General features: G+C 43.3%; 1 protein-coding gene across 2 annotated transcripts in view; it reads left to right on the top strand.

Annotated features, from left to right (window-relative positions):
- The window catches only part of LOC138528609 (sialic acid-binding Ig-like lectin 13), a 295,789-nt gene that overhangs the window by 9,225 nt on the left and 268,438 nt on the right, over nucleotides 1-18,126 (top strand). The window contains exon 2 of one of the 2 annotated variants that reach the window (XM_069640405.1): nucleotides 5,276-5,344. The exons of the other annotated variant lie outside the window; for it this stretch is intronic. The gene's annotated coding sequence lies outside the window, so the exon portion shown is untranslated. The remainder of the gene's footprint in view (nucleotides 1-5,275; nucleotides 5,345-18,126) is intronic. 2 annotated transcript variants of the gene reach the window in all.

The following is an 18,126-nucleotide window of genomic DNA, read 5'->3' as shown; positions in this document are numbered from 1 at the left end:
AAGCAACTTGGCATCAAACGGGGACTATCATCCGGGTACCACCGGCAATCAAAAGGGCCAGACAGAATGGCTCAATTCCAACCCTCAAACAATACTTACGTTGCTTCTGCAACCAAGAGCAGGATAATTGGGCGGATATCCTTCCCATGGCGGAATTCGCCTACAACAACACCAAACATACCGCCATCGGCATAAGTCCTTTTTTTTGTACCTATGGGTATCACCCACTGCATCTTCCCTTCATGTCCCTACCTACCAAGTCTCAAGCCATTGATCAACTGCTGACTAATTATTACCTCTTTATTTGCATTTGGTTCAGTTACATAAAAACACTTTCATGTAAAAACCTTTACAAAATCTTAAAATCATACAATTCAATCAAATCCTATTAAACTCTAATTCATTCTCAATATAATTACAAAAGCTTACTAGTTCATAAATTAATGGTTTGTGTGATCCTTGCATCATTCTACATCATTCTACACTATAATATTTCGAGGCAATCATCAAATTCAGCATTTACAAATTTCATAAATTTTAGTGTCCTTATTTTTTTAAAATGCGGGCAATACAATATTAGATGTTTCAAAGTTTCATGAGGTTCATTACATTCGTTGAAACGACAACCCACATACCCGTTTGATTCAATCACTTTCCAATACTTAATTCTCTCTCTTGTATGATAGAGATTGAATCTAAAACGAATGTATGCCTTTCCAGTGCGTTTGCAAGGAAATAGCGTAAAATGTTCGTATCGAGGAGTACGATATTTCAAGTATGTTCCATATTCCTTGTACAAACTATAACTCTTAATTAGGTCAATAGTTACGCACCAATCCATTTAAAAATGCTTTTTTTTAGCAAAACACGGGCGATGTTGTACATCTTCAATAGTGATGTTAACATTATCCAAAATTTGTTGCATTTTTAATTGATAAACGGAAAGGGATTTAGGTAATTGGGCGCCCAACATTTTATTCATATCTATATACAATGAATTAGGAGGTGGATAATGGATCTTAACAAAGTTAGACATTGTCTCCATTTCCATCGAGTTGAAAGAGAAACCAATCCTAATTCATGTCTAATGATAGCGTTGGGAACAGACATCGGTATAAACATTGCAGATTTCAAAATTGTGCCCTGTAGGCTGTCCAGCATAATTGTCATATCACATAAGCAGACGTCTAGAGTATAGAGTATGACACTTTCAAGTTTTAGTGTCATAAATTCTATTAGCGGGGTTAGAGAAAATTTACAGTATTTTGTAAATATCTTTTTCATTTGAGATAGTAAGGGGCGTGTCTTGTTTTTAATGATTACAGACCATGAGTTAACAGAATTTAGGGCTGATAAATTATACCCCAAATAGATAGCGCTTTTGACACGACAAATTCGTGTTTCCGATATTTGCCATGTAAAATTGCCTCTTTTGGATTTTACTCCAAATCTCATAATGGCTGTTTTGGCAGGGTTGGGAGATAAATTATGTGCCTTTGCAAATGACTCGAATAATGAAAGTTTGGATTCTAACCCTGCCGGAGTCGGGTCAAATAAAATAATATCGTCTGCAAAGGCAATCCATTTTAGTTGCATGGTCCCAACCTTAACGGAAAATAAATTCCCATTTTCCCAATTCTTAGCTAGGTCAGACAGATAAAGATTGAAGAGGGTAGCAGCTAAATTGCAACCCTGTTTCAGTCCAACTTCGGTGCAGATCGGGGCAGTGGTTCCACCTTCCGGAGAGATTCTAATTCTGTATGATGTATCCTTATGTAACTTGATAAGCCAGTACATCAATACAGTTGGAATCCCTATTTTAATCAATTTGTACCACAGCAGATTACGGACAACAGTATCGAAGGCTGCACTCATATCTATCATTGCAATATAGACCGGGTTTGCATTTTTTTCTTTAGCTCCGGCAATGACATGTGATATGATGAAGGCGTTGAGAGTAGTGCTCATATTCTTCCTGAATCCGGTTTGATACTTCGAATATAAGCAATTAGACCCGATTACTCTCTCAAGCTCATGTAATAAAAGAATCGAGAAGATCTTTGCCTCAGTATCAACCAATGATATTGGTCGATAATTCTCGGGACGAGATGGATCACCTTTTTTAAAAATGGTTACTATATTTGCTGTTCGCCATGAGGGTGGAACATCCCCAGACTTAATAATATTCTCAAATTTGTTTTTAATATGTGCGCCCAAAGCCCTGGGTCCGCCTTATATAAACATGGAGGAACGCTGTCTGGGCCTGCAGCTTTTGAATAAGACAGCCTTGAAATTGCCCATATAATATCATTGCCATTCCACTTAAGCTTCGGGATGTTGGAATAATCCAGAAAAACATCCGGAATACCTCGAAAATCGCAAGGCAATTGGTATTTGTCCTTAATAAATCTTTGCCATATCTGCTCAGGGATACAATTGGGAGAGATCAATGTAGTACATTTATTGTCAGATTTCAAGGTGCGCCAAATTACGCACGTGTCATGAGACACAATGGCCCAAATTAATTCACAGTTTACCTCATTATGTCGTATGATGCGAGCAAATCTTATATTTTGCTTGTATACGGATATAATTTTATTCCGCCTTGCCTTACAAATCTCGGTACCTAGATTGCTTCTCTTCAAAACTCTCAACTCCCTGTTTTTATCCCTTTTTAATAATGTTTTTCCCATTGTTTTGTGTTTTGGAAAACCGTTCTAGTGCATTATGAACTATTTCAGAATAGTGCATACAAGAAATATTTTCCAATTCGCCCTCCAAGTGTTTAAACCTCTCCATTTCTGAAAACATTTGCTTTACAACAAAGTTACACAACCCTTGATTCCATCTGATAGAATGATAAGGTCGATTAATTTCAACCGCAGCCAATGCTATATTTGACATTCCATTTGAATAGCTGTGAAAAGTTGAGCATGATCACCCCTCTCAATCTGACCTATTACTAATGGTGCCATTTGCATTGTGAGATTATGAGAGACATATATATAGTCTATCATGGAGTTCATCGTGCCTCGTGCCCATGTCTTTCCAGATTTCGTATCATTGCTGACCATCAAATCCATGTCCCACTCCGTGAGAAGCTCTCTAAATTTAGCTCCTCTATTACGAGAAGAAGAGGAGAAATTACGTACTTGGATTTCATTTGATTCTCGGCAGTCACAATTAAAATCGCCTCCTATTATGATTTCCCAGGAGTGGCACCTGTCAAATGTATACAACAAACATGCATCCAATTCGTCTAACATCTCATCAATTGTTAGCATAGCAGGGTTCTAATATAATGAGTTTATCAGTAACGAGGAATGCATGCTTGAGGGTATTTTAAAATGAATCCCCAATATACTAGCGGATTCCCATACCAATTCCGCTTCAACCTGGAGAGATATTTTAACTGCGACCACTAAACCTCCAGATGGACGCCCTTGCGAGGATTTCTTTGCGGGCGAAGAATAGGTCAAGTAACCAGGAATCTGAAATGGTTCAATTTTCATCATTTCTTGAGCAATTATAATTGCTGGTTGCTCTTCAAGTGTTAGTGAAGAGTACCATTTCATTAGATGTATATATCCACAGGAATTCCAAGATATAATTTTCATCCATATCTTATTGGGTGGCTATGTGGCGGAATGAGATATTTTTGGACATAAAATCGTCGAAAGCATGGGTTCCAGCCAGGGTAACTCTTTCACAGTGGCTATTGATTTCAATATTTCTAACATTTTACTTTCCAGGACTTCCTCAGATTGCGTATTAAGACTGCCTACTACCATATCCTTTAAAGCATCCTTGCCTTGGACTTCTAAGAATTCTTTAGCGTCTACCTCGTAGTCAAAGATAGACAGCACCAAGCCCTCGTTTCTTAGTTCCTCACGACTAAAACCAATACATTTCATTATTGCTTATGAGCTAAGATAGCATATTGCCCTGTGATTGTTAACCCTTGCCAAGGAAACCCTACTAATGTCTTCAGACTTAATGTTTCTCAATTGTGGTATTCTTGAGAATACAGAGAAGATAAAGGAGCGATTGATACAATTCCCTCCCAGCTCCCTTGCATCACCCACAAATCCGATAATATGCTGTCTTTCAGATTCAGTATTCTGAAGTCCAATAATGTTTGTAGGTGTTACTGAATCTTTTGAGACAATTGCCTTCGGGAGAACCCTAATGTTCCCATACGACAACTGAATTGGCAATGATCTGCTAGTAGTAGAAGCAGTTTGGTTGAATTCAAATAAGGAATGCTCCTCACTATAATGATGATCCATGTTTGTTTGCTTCTCAGACAGAGACCTGCTCAATACAGGACCATGGATCAGTATGTAACTGGGGGAATGAGGAATACTCATATGATTCATTTTATTCACCTTATTAGTTTCACAATTAGCAAAATGGCTGTATAAGGGTACTATATCCACTGTGGTCACCTTCCCCTTGCCATTTCTCATGATAAGATTATTATTATTTTGTTTTGTGGTTCATCAACAGGCCTTAAAGATTCTTCACTCATCACTTTAGTAGTAGTACCTTTACTATTTCCTACTTCAGGCTGTTTTTCTTTACTCGGAGAACCTTGGTTACATGTGTTAATCCTATTTTTCTGAGCATTAGCGCATATCTCACTGTATGATCTCCTTATAGGTGTTTTTGGAGAAGCATTGTCACATGTGTCATAGAATTCCTTTTGACTTTTGGACGTACATCATCTACCTACAGTAGGAAAGTATTTAGTGAGAATAGGCTTGGTAAAGGTTTCTATTTTTGCGTCCATATTGGCAATCTCATTTCCTTTTTCCTGTAGTGAATGCTCCTTTGTAATAATAGTACCTGTTTTTCGAAACACTACTGATTTATTAATTATGGTTTGGTTTACTTTTGTCCGTGTTGAATTACTAGGTTTTATCATGCCCATCTTGCCATGTACAGCTTCCTTACTTAGCAAAACATTATCACCATCCCTACTTTCTATAACCGGTATAACCCCGGTTTCAGTTGAGAGAGCATCTTGACTTTCTTTAGACAGTTGTTCGAAGTCAATATGCTCATCGTCTGCAATATCAGGAGTAAGAATTAATTCCATGCCGTTTAATTTTAATTCTTTCTTGGATAATGCAGCCTCTCTTCTTCTTTTGGCGAGTCATTTAACGGCTCTTAAATGCAACCTTTTTGCTCGACGAGACATGAAGGAAGATGTTGATTCATTAGATTGCATTTCATTGTCTACCTTTTTTTGTTTTTCAATTTCTTCTAACAGTGTTGATGGACTATCAGGTCTGTCAAAAGATTGCACTGCCGGAGTCGGACTGATCGGCATATATGAAAGGTATGCCTTATTTAGCATGTGTGAAATGATTGTATCATTTAATGCTGTTATCGATGTTTTGATTTCCCTCAGGTCATTCTCGCAATTGCACTTCATGGGCTCAGATATAACACCTGCTGATTGTGTAATCAAGTCCCTCTCATGGGGATCAGGTTGTATACTTTGCATACCCTTCTCATGTGTTATCTTCAGGGCCTTATTTATTTGTTGGGCATGATTTTTCATGTTGCATGTGTCTCAAGGTGTCCATGGCAATTATAAAACCCTCAATTTTATCCATCTTAGAACATAAGTGATGAATTATTGCCTTTATTTCTTTCAATTTCCAGTGAGTAAGTTCATGGCCTTTATCAAGAAGGTCCAATATTTTAGTTATCACAGGAAGGGGACAAGGGGATTGTTGGTCTATGTTTCCCCTTTCAATCATGCTCTGTACAAAATCTTTGCTGGGCATCCTAGTATGACCTTTGCTCTGCTCAGGGGAACACAATAAAGAGTAGGGGATCCCCTTGGAAACTCTTTCACCTGGCAATTCATTGGAAACTTTATGAGTAACCTCACTACCATTAATTTCTACAGTGTCCGTATTTAGTGATTTATGAGCAAATGGGGTCATCATGCTAATCGAATGATTAACCTGATCATCTAATTCCGCCATTTTCCGCATCGTTATCTTAAATGAATCCTCATTGTCGATACAAGGAAGTGAGGGAGTCATACAAGAAGATGAACTAATCCTACTACGCTCCTTTTCCTCCTCCGTCACGAACGATTGGATTCCTATAGGAGATGCGGTATGAACCTGAGCCATGTGAGAGATGCATATAGGAGTGTTATTACACATCATATTATTTTCTTTTGGTGTCTGTACCACAGGGTTAGTGTCCGATGGCTCAGGATTAAAAACATTCCCTTTTGCCCCAGTAGAATTATATGCAGTGAGGGTTTTCAATATGGCATCAGGACACCGTCCACTTCTTAGACCATTGGCCATTATCATATAAAAAGGGTCAAAAGAACCCTAATAGAATATATTTTAAATGACAATATTATCAACCTATTCAGGGATGTTGATTCAAATAAATAGGTAATGAGACACCTAGATAGGAACACATTAGTGGTAAAATCTAAACAAACAGTGATTTAAAAGGGGCTATCACGATGCTCGTTCATCACATAAAGAGGACTCCACAGGATTCAATCGATGAATCAATTAAAAGATACAGTCTAGACTTCTAATAAAATCAGTACTTTATACACAACAAAATATCATAAACAATTGTATAGTTCCGGAGGGATCAAAGTGAAGGCTCACCGCAGTCTCCCATCCAAATGCGCCACCAAACAGCCACAAAACAGCCTTAGGACTTTACTCCTCCGGGCTTAACGCCGCGAGGGTGACTACCTCAGCCTTTTCTGCGTGTTGAGGGTCACGTGATAGATCACGTGCTCGGGCGAAGCCCCGCCTCCTCCAGGAAGCACCCAGGGAGTCACACACAGGCCAGCAAGAGCACTGTTCTTTCCTGCGCTCGCAGTGCTGGATTGTAGAAAACAAAGCGTTCCTTTGCAGCGCGTGAACACAAGGTTGTAGCAAATAATCTCAACGCTCGGGCGGCTACCTCGGCCTTTTCTGCGTGTTGAGGGTCACGTGATGGATCACGTGCTCTGGCGAAGCCCCGCCTCCTCCAGGAAGCGCCCGGGGAGTCACACACAGGCCAGCAAGAGCGCTGTTCTTTCCTGCGCTCGCAGGGCTGGATTGTAGAAAACAAAGCGTTCCTTTGCAGCGCGTGAACACAAGGTTGTAGCAAATAATCTCACAGCTCGGGCGGCTACCTCGGCCTTTTCTGCGTGTTGAGGGTCACGTGATGGATCACGTGCTCGGGCGAAGCCCCGTCTCCTCCAGGAAGCACCCAGGGAGTCACACACAGGCCAGCAAGAGCGCTGGTCTTTCCTGCGCTCGCAGTGCTGGATTGTAGAAAACGAAGCGTTCCTTTGCAGGGCGTGAACACAAGGTTGTAGCAAATAATCTCCATCACCTAACTAACTAACCTAAGACAGACCCATAAGGAAGCACTCCAGTCCCTAGAGAACAGTAGAAGGGACTATAAGGCCTGGGCGGACCTGAAGAGAAGAACGAACCCTTCTTTGGACATGGGCACTCTGGCATGGTTATCAACCAAATTCCTTCCTCGGTGGGTACATGCTGGTAAATTCTCTCACCGGTTTATCGGGCCCTATCCCATACTTTCCAAGTTTAATCTGGTGGTTTTCTGCCTACAATTGCCCAACAGCCTGAGAAGAGTACACCCGGTATTCAACTCCTCCCTCCCGAAAGAGAATGTGGACGACCCTTATAGGCAGAAGGCACCTGGCGTCTGAACATCAAAACCCCAGGAACCCAAAGACAACAAGGTGTCCAGGTAGATTGACTGTAGGTTCAGATGTGTGTTAGGGAGAATTCTCATTTATGGCTAATTTCCCTCACCTAGTGAGTCCCTCAGCAGCTTTGCTGGATTTCTGGAGTTTATTTTTTCCACCTGGTAAGAGTGTGATCCTTTTTCCCACTCTTACGTGTGTTTTGCCATGTGTATTTCTACTTTTTGTGTGCTCTTGGGCTCTGGAGCCACACCACTCCATGAGCCCGACTTTTTGTGTGTGTTACACAGCACCTTCAGTGCAGTGACACAGGGTTGTCTTTTGAGACTTCCCAATGACTCAATTTTTCTGGGGCTGACTACTGTCCCCCAGAAACATGTAAAGTTCCCATTAACTTTATATAGTCACTTAAAACTACAGACCCAGTACACCCCATCTTACATGGAGTATTGGAAAGGGCTAATTCCTACCCCTTTTTGTCTCTGCCCCTTTGAGCTTTGTTTTGCTCTCTTAACATTAAGACTTGGCTGGTGGCAGTGGTATCTACCCTAACTTTTCTACCGCGATTATACTATATAAACGTGGTACTGTTTTAAACTATTGTATTAGACTCAAACATAAACCCGCTTGACCAAATACTTTTTATTTTGGCTCTGGTTGGGTTTAGTCGCCATTTTTTTTTATTAAAGTCCTTCTTGTGTTTTACTTTTCGCGCCAAACCAGTTTTGCCTTCTTTGTTCGCCGACCTTTGGCGGGCTTCTATCCAGAAACGCTCCTTTGACGTCTGGGTGTCTAGGTGGGCTGAATGTGAGGGAGGGGTTTAGTCACCCCCTGCACTTTGTGTCGATTGGCTGAGGTGGTTGTCCGGGCCAGACAACGCCCCTGCTGAGTGATTGACAACCAGGCTGTGTGAATGGGGGATTTTGGCATAAAAGGCAGGACCCTTGGGCTGGAAGTCAGAGTCAGCACTGGAACTGCAAGAACCGAAGAGAAGCAGAGAAGAAGATGGCTGCTGCAACTCCAGTGTCCTGGTAAAGCGCTGCTGCAGTCCTGAGCTATCTACCCTTCAACGACAGAGAAGATCCAGTCTGGAGCCTTGCACCCTTGAGCCTGGTGGGATCAACCAGCTCATCTTCCACAGCCAGAGGATCGGCTTCTTGGTCGAAATCGCTGCACACAGCTGTAGTGGTCCGGATAGCCATCTGAAGAGCCTCTCCTGTTTTAAAGGAGCGCACCTTTTATTCACTGTTGCTTCGCTGCTGCTGGCCTCATCCCTGGGTAGTGCAGATCGCTCTAGACGTCCTCCTTCTTGTCCCCACGACTGAAGCTCCAGGAACCGTGAGTCTGCAGGAACTACCAGGAACAACTGCCGAGGCACCAGCTTTCTTCAACGAATAAGGTACTGTGTCTGAGTTCGAGGAATTGGGGTGAACCCTTCTTCCTCACCAAAGGCTTGTCCTTTTCTTCCTTCCCTCTTATAACTTTTGCCTCCCCTTGTGACAATATCTAAGTACTCCTGGCAATCTCGAATTGTGAACTGTACTAAGCGTGTGATCCTAGGCAACAGGACCCCTGTTATATTTGACACTGGTGCAGGCCTATTGACTTTTATCTACTGGTTAGAAGGTACCCTCTGTTTCTATCTGCCTTGACAAAAGTATTGCCTATGATTTGTATCCTCAATTCTCTTGTGTTAATTCATGTGCTAAGTGTGTTTGACTTCGGTTACATATCTTCCCGTGGGTACGCTCATCTTTCGTAAGACCGTACTGTCATTACTGTCAAAAAGTGATTGCGGATGTACTCCTGGTAACGTCTTTGTTTCACAACACCGGTCTGTCAAATCCCAATGTACTTACCTTGAATTTTTCTGCACAAGGGGAATTGGTTGTGTGTTGTATATGTGAAGTGTGGTTTTATTTTAGTAGAAGTGAAGTGTTCTGTGAACAGATGGTTTAAAAATAAATGTACTTATATTTTTTGAACCAGAAACCTTAAGTCAGTGTTTGTTTGAGTCACAGTAATCGTAGTCCTTTGTGTAATCTCTACTACTGCTCAGCCATTGCTACCACTCTTTCTGTGTAGTACATGCTTGTACCAAAGGTGAAATTGCATTACCACTTGTAGTCTTAATTGTGTGCAGTGGTCCCTAAGGGTACTGCATATGATTCTGCCTAACAACGTGGTACTCTACAATATCTTGTACACTGGAAGGGATACTCTGTTACTTACAGAACTTGAGAACCTAGGAGCCATATCCACACACCCCAAACTTATCAGCCGCTTTCATCAGCAGCATCCCAGCAAACCTAGGGGACCCCTGATAAAGAGGGGTCATACTGTCATGCTGCACCCGTGGAAACGCTGGCTTCGTTGGAGACTCCATTAGTGAGCTGTCACGTTTTTCTCCCGTTTGCCTGGTAGCGGTCCAGTCCACATCAAAGATGGCCACCGCAAATATTTCTCAGCTCCGAGTCTCTGGAACAGTGCGTTGCAAACTGTCACTCTGGTAAGACGCTGTTTCGTTCATTCCTTGTCTAGCTCTTTCTCTCTCTGTGCCATCTGCAGTTGTTCTGCTTTCCCCCCACAGCGTTCGGTCCCTGAACATCCGCTCTTGGCTTCTCCCTGTCTCCAGTTTCCCTTTCCTTACAGAGCCATCTTGTTTTACGTGACCATTTTCTGGGGACTACTTTGGACACATCCTGGCTGTCGTCCCTTCATCCCTGTTGGCCAGCTTCCTGGGCATTTTTGTGACCAGTTCCCTGACACGCACTGGAAGACTTACCTGACTCGTTTTCCCGGACCTGGCATCAGTCACGCTCTGGGAGACTAAGATCTGCTCAGAGTCTCCGAGCTTCTTTGCATTTGGAGAATCTCTTTAAAAGGACCGGATAGACGTCACAGGAGCGCCTTTGCCTCAGAATCTACTACCAGCAGCCATACAGGATTTTTTGGTGCTGCAAGGCTTTTTTACTGACCAGGGGTTGCTCCTCGGGGTTCCTCTTGTCTGGTATTCCCTAATCGGTCAAGGTGTCCTGCGGGGGAGCTCATCCCTACCTCTACGAGAAGAAAAAGGAAAGGAAGGGAGAAGACTCCAAGAAACTGCACTGAAAGACGAAGACAGAGACCAACGACAGCTCAACCGAAGACCCACATGAGGAGGATCAGCGGGAGGTTTCACTGGTGCATGAGACAAGTAGAGAGGGAACGAAGGCAGCACAATGGGAAAGAGAGCCATGCCCGGCAAGCACAACAGAGAGAGCTGTTAACCCGGAGACACCGTACTAATAAAGAACCAATCTCCACCCAAGAAAATTACAATGTCATATGAATCACACCCTTGGACTGTTGTGGAAACTGACCACAGCATGGTGACGGCAGATCGAGGATGAGAGGTTGTCTCCCGGAACATATCCCATTTTCAAAAAGTACCTCCGACAATGTGGACAGAGAGAGCAGCTGAATCCCCAAGGAGCAAAGAGACTCCAGTTAACCGAGACGAGAGCCCATGAGAAGAAGTGGCCGACATGGACGATGCTTCAATGACACAGGAAAACCCCAGCCCTATTTCCACATGAGGTGAGGAAGCTGACCGCCCCCTCCTTCCCCCCCAGAGAGAGGGTAAGGATCATGCTATGGGCTGAGGGAGCGGTCTCAACCATCATCCCAACTGCCAGTGTATGTACTAAATGGGGTATAACACTAGGAGGAGTTGCCAGGGTGATGGACATGTCGGAGACCTCAGGACATATCTCCCTGAACTGTGCAGAAATTACACTATGGTTTTATAAATGCAAGTTTTGGAGGAATGTGATGTTATGATCCTCCGAGCATCACGTGATGGGAGGGGTAGCCTAGAGAACCATAGAGAATACATTATGCACGCACACCGGAAGCAGGGCAGTGTGAGTAGTTTCCCCAACACGAGTGTCAGCCTGTTTTATTTACCTTCATTAACAAGCCATTAACCCCTGTTCGTGTTGGTGCACACGAGTGAGGGACACCACAGTAGGGAAGTTGCGACATGCAAGTTAAACACACATTTTACAGTGCTATACCTTGCTAACTGGTCATCGGTGGTGGCTAGTGGTAGTGCAATAAATTAGAGACCGTAATTGTAAAAACTGTTCTAGAGTGCTAGGATTGACCAACTGAGCAAGACTGTTAGCAAGCAAACAGACCTTTGTTATTCAATACCGTACGACCTTCTCAAAGATGACAAGACCATGCCAATAATACATCATAGACTCACTGCTCTGCACTCTGGGCAGACCAGGGAAAGGGCCCAGGGAACAGCATTGGCCCGGGCTGCGCCTGCCGCTTGTGCTCCACAAACCACCAACTCCCCTTCTCCCAGAGAAATGAATGCCCCGGGCCCCCGCCCAGCAGGGACCACAGCGAGTCGATGACCAGGGAAAGGAACCGGCTGGCAGGGGCTGCTCAGTTCTCAGCTCAGCCAACCCCCGGGCCCGAAATAACAGGATGCATGTGTCTGCGTTAGGAGATAATATAATAACGCACAAAGTGGCAGTGCTCCCTCCGACCTGCGCCCCTAGGAGTGACTACTACTAGTACTAACCTGAGATAGTGCTGACCTAAGTCAGTCGGGCCTCGAGTAGTGTGTCGCTGTGTGCTGCCACCTGCTTCCCTCTCTCCTGCTTCTGCAGACGCAGTGCACTGCAGAGAGGCTGGTCACAGATCCACAACAACAATCAGGGAACCCGATTACAGATAGACATTAGCCTTTAAGTGTTAGATACAACGAAGGTATATCACATACGAACGCTTGTAAAAAGCGGCATTAGATGCTGGTTTACTTAGTACCATTCAATGTGTATGCTACGGCAATCCCTAGGCAGAAGGACACCCTATCCCTATAGAGTGCCACTATCCCTAGGGTGGAGATGGTGCGCCACCAATCTAATAGGACAGAAGGAGAAATCCTGTCCCTGCATCTACAATGTATACAGTTAGAGTATTTTGTTGGTATTTTTAAACAGCTAAAACCGTTGAACCAGGTCTACTTGTCCCACACGGACATCCCCTAGAGGGATTTTCACCTTAGGGCACATTGCCCATATGTTACTTTGTTCACCAACCACAGGAGTGTGTACATGTAGTGCGCATCAGATGGTAGGGTATGGTTGCTAGGCAGAATTGCATGCAGTACCCTCTGGACCACCATATACAATTAGGACTAAAGGTGTACTACACAGTTTTGTGGCAGCGAGCTGAGCGGCCAGGCTTATCTCCAGAGGGAATGTGAGCAGTACACAGATGTTACAAAGAGGTCTTACAATCACAGTGGTTCAAGTAGACACTTACACTCAAGGTTTCTTGGTAAAACACTTATTAATTTATTAATTTATTACACAGTCATTTAGAAAACATTCACTAGAAGGCGACAACTATATATAATATTATACACAAATATACTTCAATACCAAACCAATACGTTTCTGAGTAAATTAGGCTCCCCTGAAATAGGAGCAAAATGGCATTTCAGTTACTTTGAATGGGAGTAAAAAGGCACAAGTTAATAGAATAGATCACAAATACTTTCTTAGGCAGTGCAAATAGTTTCAGTTCACTAGAGGACTTGATTCAGTTCAATAGGCCTGGGTCAAAGTCAATGGGCTAGTGTCTTGGATAGGAAAGAGCAGTACTTGTAGTAAACGGTAAAGTCTTTGCCAATGTTCTCAGAAGTAGTTTGTACAAAAAAAAATCATATGTTGGGTAACAAGCTGATTAGGCCTGCAAGTTGGGAAAGTTTCACAAACTTTCACTGCGAAAGGTAAGTTCTCTCAATCGGGTTGGGACAGTACCTTAATATGAAGAAAAGATGCAGCTGAAGACGTTGGTTCCTGGCAGTTCCTGCAGAGCTCACTGTTTCTGAGCTCCAGTCGTGGGGACAAGAGGGAGGACATCGGGGGACTCCTGCACTGCACAGGGACAGGCCAAACAAGCTGGCAAAATAGAAGATCTTCGGTTTGAGTAGCTGTTGTCAAGCACATAAGCTGGTGTCCTTCCCCCTGGTTAATCCTAACCAGCTCCGAGAATGGTATCCAGGTGGTTTACGAGTTGATTGGTGCCACTAACTCAAAGGAAGAAGTCATCCTTGAAGGGGCTTCTCTGTTGAGATGTGCTTGGCAATTCGGACCTGCAGCAGGGCTTCACCGGGCAAACCAACGGTCCAGGAGTTGCAGCAGCCGTCCTCTTCCAGCTCGTCTTCGGTTCTTTCATTCCAGTGGTCGACTCTGCTTTCCAGTCCAAGAGACTCGCCTTTTAAACAGTTTTCTCCCTTTCATTCCAGCCTAGCTGCCACTCAACCAGCAGGGTGGCTGACCTTGCCGAACAGTCAGCCAGCCAATCACGCCAGAGTGCATTTGGGTCTCTTAGGAGACTAAGCAAAGAGAGTTTCGGGCACCTCCCTCACTTCCTGCCCACCCCAGATACTCAGAAGCCAGAGGTGGTCTTCAGTCCTGAAGCCCGCCAAAGGCATGGAAACAAAGGGACTAAACCTGGTTTAGCGCGCAGAGACAAACTCTAGAAGGACCATTCCAAAAAGAAATGGCAATAAAAGAAGACCGGGACCTATTTAAACAAAGGGGCTTAAGGCACCATCTTGAAAAACATGGCTCCTGCGATTTTTAGCTACCGGTGTTCGCGATCGGGAAAAATCATGGTAGTTTGTTGTAAAACCACTGCCACCAGCCATTTCGATAGGAAAGGGTAGCATTTGACTGCTACATCAGTTTCTAGACACAGGGGATACTAGGTAACCCCTCTAGCACTCTATAGGAAGATAGTCTGTGCTGGGTCTAGGAATTTAAAATGACTAGTAAAGTTAATTTAACCTTACATTCTCTGGGAAACAGTAGTTTATCCCAAAGAAGGTATTTAAACCTTTGGGAAGTCTAAAAAGATATCCCTGTGTTACTGCACTGAGGGTGCTGTGTAACACACATGAAAAAATGCCTATGGAGTTATCTTAAATCTCCATAATCAAAGAACACAAGAGTAAAACACACATCAAAATACATGAAAGAGTGGGAAAAAAGGCTCACCCTCTTTCCAGGTAAAGAAAACTAAGTCCTCAAAATCCAGCAAAGTTGCTGTGGGTCTCTAAGGTGAAGGGAATTAACACATTTATGAGAATTCTACCTAACAATGGTTAATCACAGAGGATTAAAATCATAAATCGATGATTAGGAAAACTTTTCTGGGGACTCAAAGTTACGGGACCTCAACATTTCTTGTAGACTAGGTACTCTGATATTTGATGTGTACAATATTATTCATTCTCTACACCAAATGGATATGGCGGAAAAGGCCAATCAAACAGGGAGACAAGGTCTCCACTAGAGGATATTCCTTCAATTCACGTATCCCGTATTCCCTTCAGGGGTATCGTGCAATCTGGGGGTCGACCGGTTTCGATGACATGCTGGTTCTCATAAGCTTCCAGTTCAGATGTGTCTTTTTCAGATCGTCTTGTCCATCAGAGATGGTGGTGCATCCACATCCTGACCTTAAGCCCAAATGCGGTAATGATTAATCTGGGCTGCTTTCACTCTTTATTTTTCAGGTTAGTTTTTAACTTGCATCATTCAGTTGAAAATCTCAGGAGCACTGGTTCGATTACTGGATCCCCATAAATGCAGGAGCTCCTCTGTGCATGGAATGCTGCAACAGTCTGGTTCTCTCTGCCGGCAAAACAGAACGGTTGCTAAGTCAGATCCACCTGGCCTTTCCTGGTGCCTCCTGGCTGGATACCACACCCTGCTGGAGCCTGACCCCCAGACCCAGGGAAACGAAACCGAATGTGTGACCCCAGCTCGCCACGTGTCATGATGATGCCAAATGGTTTCTGCATTGCAGGCTGCATTGGTGGAGTGATGTTGGTGCCAAGGTGGCGGGCGAGAGGAGTTTGGGGGGCAGGATAGGGGAGAAAGGACAGGACAGAGCAGAGAGAGGGAGAGCAGCAGATTGCAGGGCTGGGCGGCCGGCATGTTATTTTATTACCAGGCCCTGACAGCCAGCCAGTAACCCACCCAGGCCCAAGTACTTTCCATCACACAACAAAATAATAAACACACCGACCTGCCGCACGCGGCAGCAGGCAGCCCCTTCAGCCGCAGAGGCAGCTGAGCCTGTCAGCTACTTGCAAAAAAGCAGTCCCCATGCATGAGTCTGATTCGGCCACGGGCCAAATGCCAGAGTGGAAAGTCTACCCCTGCTCATGTGAATGCAACAAGATTTGTGACTTACCAGTATGGATGTCGACCTTAAAAGATTTTCGGTCATAGGAAAGTTGTGAATGAGTAGAAGAATCATGAGTTTTAAGGAAGGTTGTCTAGAGGCGTTTGATGGATTTCTTTTCTATTCTAAGTTGGGATAAGAATGGATCAAATTGGGTTGGAGAGAATGTATCTACAACATTCAAAGCAGCTGACGAGAAATTAAAAGAAATTATGTTATCCTTATCTAACCTTACCTTATCAAGAAGAAGTGGAAGAATAGCTTTAACAATATGAAATGGTGAGACATTTTAAGAAAGATCTGAAAGGAAAGGGTTATTTAAAGGAACTAGCAGGAACTATTTTTTTTGAAAGAGGAATACAATGGATTTGCCAGGTTGTTCGTCCAATTATTCGAAAAAGGAGTGTCACAGTGAAGTAACGATTTAGAGCAGATAATCAAATTCAAGGCATTGGCCAAAGCATGGGTAGGAGGATAAACAAATTGACAAACAGCACAATGGGAGAGAATTGAGGAAAGATTAGAAACACGAGAATCAGATTACTGAAATGTTGGGCACATTGGCAATGCAGTGGAGTTTAAATAGACTTCCAGTCTTTGCATACTGAATGCAGTAACAGAGTCTGATGTCTTAAGGCTTCAGACCGATCCTAGCTGAACAAGGAGTGAGCGAAATAATCTGAAAGTTCCAGTCTTGTAGGAATACATTATAGCTGGAAAGGCAAGGAGATCACCCTTGCTGTGCACAAACACTGTTTTACAAATAGATAGGTAAAGTAATAAGGGGAGTTGTTTTTTCATTAAATAAAATTTAAGGACTATTTTCTGTTGCAACAGTGTTCTTCAATGTCAAGTAGCTTAAAAAAAATCTCTACATTTGCATCCATGTCTGTGCGAGTAGCAGCAAATTCAGTCCAGATTTTTCTTTTCTTTGCATTCTGTGACTCCTAGATCTGCGCTTATAATTTCGTAAAGACATCAGAATGAGGAGACTAAAAGCAGGACTGGATGTGCTAATTGAGAGTGCTGGTTCCTCCATGCACTATCCTAATGAGGTATTTTTTGCATCAGACTTGCATCAGACCCATATATCTGTGGGATCAGTAACTTCCTGCACAATTAACATTTGTTTTGTTCTTTGATCTCTTCCACTGAACAAAGCACTTAATGTTAACATACAACATGAGGCCCTACAGGAGTTGTACAGTGCCAGCGGAGTTTGTTATGCTTTGTATCCAGGAGGAATTGACCCCATCAGTACATAATACAGATATAATATATCACTACAACTGCTGTTCCAAATAAAGCCACTGCATTCTTCAAAGCTTGCTTCATGAGCCGAGAAGAACTGTGGCCATGCTAGCCTCGATCGTTCGACCCAGAAGAAGCTCAAGCCTCCATCCATGAACAAATTATAGTTTGATCCTGAAGTGGCATCACTAAAAAGAACAATCGGAGCTCTCAAATGTCTTTTGTGCAAATCCAATTATCCCAAACATAAAAAGGCTTGTCTCCAAAATCCATCACCAGAAGGGCTACTTTGTAATCTTCATTCATAAGACTATTACATCTGCTCCCAATACTACTGCTGAACTCTTTAGGATACACAAGGAACTGATGTCCCCACAGAATGCTCACCTCGCTAGCCGGCTTCACAGTTTTTCACACACTCTCCTTTTTTGATGAGAAAATTGATCTCATCAACGTGATCATCTCAAATCTGCCTAGAACGTCTTGATTGTCTTTTCCAGATACAGTTTTTTCCAGATTCAGTTCTCAACCCAAACTTCCATTAATACCTTTAGCCTCTGGTCAAGAACATAAAAACCTCCTCTAAACAGATTGACAACTCCAACAAACCAATTAACGAAAATGGCGTGACATTTGCTCCATCTTTAACAGCATTTGTCAGCTGCTCCTTGGAATCTGGTATCCCAACCCTTCTTACGAAAGCAAATGCAGATCCAAACCACTATGAAATGTATCACCCTATATCGAAACCACTTACGATAGCAAACTAATTGGAAAAGCAGCCACATGTCAATTACATGGGGCCTCATTACGACCCAGGCGGTAAGTTACCGCCTGGGTCGTACCTTTACCACCATGGCGTAAACTATGTTTACACCATGGTGGTTGGCGGA

Source organism: Ambystoma mexicanum, chromosome 1q (genome assembly GCF_040938575.1).
Source record: "Ambystoma mexicanum isolate Mex_15411 chromosome 1q, UKY_AmexF1_1, whole genome shotgun sequence".
NCBI lineage: Eukaryota > Metazoa > Chordata > Amphibia > Caudata > Ambystomatidae > Ambystoma > Ambystoma mexicanum.
Note: the sequence above shows the minus strand (reverse complement) of the source record. Positions and strands in the feature narration are given on the sequence as shown.